We start from the raw sequence: 4,777 nt of genomic DNA, 5'->3' as shown, positions 1-4,777 counted from the left end.
CGCCCAGAGCACCAGTCCCAGGTCCTGCTCCAGAGGCCTTGGGGGTCTTACCCCATCAGCCTCACAACACACCGGCGAGGTGGTGCTACCGATATTCCCATCAAATGAGGCACAGAGAGGGTAAGTAACTCGCCTAAGGTCACATAGCTGGCAAGTGGCAGAGCTGGGATTCTCATGCATTGATTCATTCAAGAGATATTTGAGCAGCCCCTGAAAAGCCAAGTTTGAGGCCATAAGTGTTTGCTCAGTCATGTCCGACTTTTTGTCACCCCATGAACTGTAGCCACGGACTGTGGCCAGTCAGTTTTCTCTGTCTGTGGGGCTTTCTCAGCAAGGATACTGGAGTGCATAGCCATTTCCTACTCCCAGGGATCTTCCTGATCCAGGGATCAAACCCAGGTCTCCTGCGTTGCAGGCAGATTCTTTACCACCTGAGCCACCAGGGAAGCCCTTGAGGCTGGAGTTAAACATAAAAACCAGCAAGAGCAGGTCTCCATTCTCAAGGACCTGCGTTCCGGTGCAGTGACATTTTAGCAACTGCTGTGATTAAGTGGAGGAGGGGGGCTAAGGCCGGAAATGCCCCTCCCCTCCCACCCCTGTAGTACAAGATGGGGGGTGGTCCAAACCCTCCTTCCTCAGGCACACTGTGAAGGGCCCTGAGACACAGGAAGAGGGGCAGAAAAGGAAAACCACGTAGAAAACCAGTTCCTACCAAGGGTGCTCTTTCTACTAGAACTGAACCTTCTCCAGGGTCATCACCGGCCAAGGTGCCACTTAAATTGAAACTAATTAAAATCAAATAAAAGCTTCAGTTTCTCAGTCTCACTAATCCTCGATAGCCATCCGTGACTGGTGGTTCCCAATCCTGGCATCGCACCTCTAGAACCTTCCATTATCCTGAAACACTGCAGTGACAGTGCTGCTCCAGAGTAAGGTAGGGACAGGCGGGATTTTTATGTTTTGTTCACAGATGAACCCCCAGCACCCAGAGCCACGCCTAACTGTTCACTCGCAGAAGGAAAAGTGAGTGCAAGGCCTCCCTCGAGAAGGACGAGGGTGCTGGCGTGGAAGATGAAGGAGCAGCTGGAATCCCGGTGCTGTCTGCAGGCCGGGCCGACAGCCCCCGAGCGCTGGGTCCACCAGCCCCGGGCCCGTATCAGTGCCGCTGGGGAGGCCCTTCCCACCACTGCCGACGTCCGGGGAACATTCCCCAGGACCCTGGCCCAGCAAGGCCACAGGAGGAGGGACGGCTGTCAATTCTCTATGGAGAGTGGGCACACCCTGGGGACCCCTACCCTTGGTACATCTTTGAACTGCCATCTGGCCTGAGTTAGGGCCCTGGGTTCCTTTGTGTGTTGTGTGGGGTGGGGTTGGGGGGGGAGTGGGGAGAGCAAGTTCAGGGAAACTGGCTAACAATCCAATTCCAAGGACATCTCCAGGAGCCCTGGATTAAGCCGGAGGCCGCCCAGTGCGGACCCTGCACTGTGGGGTCAGCTGCTCTCCTGGGGTCTGGTGGGAGCAAGGGGCCTTCTCTTGGAAGACAGTTAGGATGACCCCAGTTGTGCCAGAACATAGGGGGCCTGTTGTTGTTCAGTCACTCAGTTGTGTCCAGCTGTTTCCGACACCATGGACTACAGCACGCCAGGCTTCCCTGTCCATCACCATCTCCTGGAGCTTGCTTAAATTCACGTCCATCAAGTCGGTGATGCCATCGAACCATCTCATCCTCTGTGACCCTACTATGTCTTTATACACTGGAAGAGCAGGCAGAGGTGAGACTAAGGAGGTGTCTGGCGCCCCGGCAGCTGGGCAGAAGGAAGAAGGTGGCCGGGGCCCCTTCTCCAGCTGGGCTTCAGGTGGCCCCCAAGATACAGAGTGTGACCTGGCCCGACCTTAAACGCCTGGGTGAAGGGCCTACTCCACAGGTCTGGCTGAAGCCCCCTCATTGTCCCCAGAAGGGTACCTGACCACTTGCCACCCCTGGGTCAGTTCTGTGAGCCTGCCCTGGCCCCCAAGAACGCGGGCCTAAGTCCTCTCTGCCCAGCTGCATGCAGTATCCCTGGGGGACAGGAGTGTCCCCACTTCACTGGCTGGAAAACGAGGCCCACAGAGCCGGCAGCTGCGGCCAGGGTGTGAGCCAGGCCTGAGTGCAAAGGGACGGCGGGGTCCTATGTCGGTGCTCTGCACCCCCACACTCAGGCACCCAAACCCTCACACACACACACACGCACTGTTGTGCACACACACTCATACACTCACCTCTGATGTTTCATAAATGTTAACCTTGGACAATCAGTAAGCAAATAGCAGGGATACAGTCGCGTCCAGAGACGCGGGAAACTCAAATGCCAGGTCCTGGCCAAGTTTTCTCTCGAGTTCTTCCAGAAAAGCTCAGGCCCCGGCCCCACACTCTACGCAGGACCCGCCCACCCGGGCCCAGGACCCGCCCACCCGGGCCCAGGACCCGCCCACCCGGGCCCAGGACCCGCCCACCAAGCGTCCAGGCCCCGCCCTCCCGCTGCCCTGGATCGCAGCCCTCTCCGATGTCACCCAACGCAGCCTCACAAGCTGGCCTCCGTTCAGTGCGGGTGGACATGCCTCCCAACCCCTGTCACTAAGAAACAGGGCCCCACCTGACCCAGACGCCACCCCAGCACGTCTGGGGTCTCGAGCCCTCAGGGCAGGCGCCAACACACTCCCAAACCGAGATGAGAAATCTGTTGCAAAACGCTCTCTTAGCTCGGGCCTGGAGACTAGAGGCACGGGGGTGGGAGTAGGGGGCGAGAGGGGCCTGGAGGTCAGGACAACCGAGCCCTCCCGGCGCGCCGGGGCGAGGGGCGGCCGCAGGGGCGCGGGCGCTGGCGTCCCGGCCCGCAGCCCCTGCCCCCTCCTGACAAAGGCCTGCCTTCCTCCGGGGAAGTGCTCCTCCGTATATTAATAAACGGCAGCGGCGGCGGATTCTGCCGCCTGCCTGGGTTGATAGGAGATTTATGCAGCCTGCAAAGTCGGGAAATACAGAAGTATTCCTGATAATACTTCTTGTCCTACCAAAGGTCACGGGCAGGGCCCATCAATCCCGGGAAATAAAGAAGGTCCCGGTTTTGCTTGTTCTCCAGCGAAGGAGGAGAAGAGCCTTTTAATCGCCTCATTTGGAGAGCTGGCTGGGGTTGTATGTCATCCGAATTACAGATTCAGCATTAATTGACCAGATGTGGGGGGCTCTCTCTGGGCCCCGGAGGACCATAAAGCCATTCCCACACTGGTAATTAGCAGACAGAGCGGCCCAGGCTGGGCCACTGGCCCCCAAGGCAGGCGGCAGGAGGGAGGTGGGGCCACTGGTCAGACACTGATCCTGTGCATGGTCCCCTCCAGTCCAGGGGCCCCCAGGGGCTCAGAGGCCCACCCTCAGCACAGCAGGACTGAAGGCCCGTTGACCTATAGGGTACACTACATTGTGGGAAGTGGGTGGAAGGGGGTCCTTTCTCCCCAGAACTGCCCTGAGTGGGTGCATCCTGCCCAGGGCAGGCTCTGACCTCCTGCGGGAACCCAGTGGGAGGCAAACAGGTGAATTGAAGCTGGTGTGGACATGACCCCGCCACCAAAGGGGTGGCCTCAGCGGCTGACCTTCGGGCAACTGCAAAGGGCTGGATGGAGAGAGAAGGGGCTGGCTTTCCCTGGAGAGGGCCTGGTGACCTCTGCGGAGGTGACAGGTGAGAGGGGAACATGTACAGGGATGAAATTAAACTGTTTCATAACCGGTCTAGCTAGGCCAGAGGCTGAAGCAGGGGCCAAGGCTCCCTGTCCTGCAAACCCAAACCAGTAACTCTCTACTGGCCCCAGTATGGGAAGGTCTGGGGGAGGGGACCAAGGGGGACCTCAGGAAGGCATGGGGTGGGGTGGGCGTGGGGAGATGGACTCAGCAGCCCTGCTGGTACTGGCTGCCTGAGGACGAGTTGGGCAGGAGTCAGTTCTCATGTGGAGACCTCCCTGGGGTCCTAAAACCACCCCCTCCCTGGGCCTCTGTTCTGCGGCAGAGGAAAACCTACAAGGGGCCTGACCCAAGAAGTCCTACTGCACCGGGTGTGTCCCTGGATGTACCTGGGCTGAAGGTGGGAAGCACGCCAGCTCGTCTCCTGGATCCCGGCAGGTGCGTCCTCGTCCCCCGCCCTCCTGCCTTGGAACCCGACCACCCGGAGCCCCACATGCACACTGCCGCTCGATCAATTCTGCTGTAATGTGTTTTATGAACATGCAGATGGCATGGCTGGGCCAGGGGGAAGGTTTTACCTTGGGATAAGAAATTAACACTGGCAAATAGCAAATTTACTGCATGTATTTTCATTTTCCTAATACCAGCACCATCTGCTAGCAATTGGGGCTCCACATCGCCGTTTTCCCCCTTTATTTCTCCCGCCTGCTCTTTTTTATTTATTTTTTTCATTTTCTGCAGCCAGGCCCTCCAGATGCCCCCGGGGGTGGGGGCTTCATCCTCTCACCAGGGAATCCAGGCTGTGGCCAGCAGCCGGCAACCCGGTCTCTCAGCTCGCCTGGGCCAAGGGCCCTCTCCATTTCTGTTTTTCCAGGCTGCAAGCCATGGAGGTACCCCCCACTTCCATGCCTCAGAAGGGTAACGTGAGCCCAACAAGAAAGACAGACTTTAACCAATCCACACACTGAACTGAGGCAGTTCAATAAAACCCAGCTACATCAGACCCCTGGCAGCTGTGGGCACTTATTTCTCCCTTGCTGCTTCCTGGAATTACTTAAAATTAAAAAG

Source organism: Capricornis sumatraensis, chromosome 20 (assembly GCF_032405125.1).
Source record: "Capricornis sumatraensis isolate serow.1 chromosome 20, serow.2, whole genome shotgun sequence".
NCBI lineage: Eukaryota > Metazoa > Chordata > Mammalia > Artiodactyla > Bovidae > Capricornis > Capricornis sumatraensis.
The sequence above is the reverse complement of the archived record's forward strand: the minus strand, read 5'-3'. Positions refer to the sequence as shown.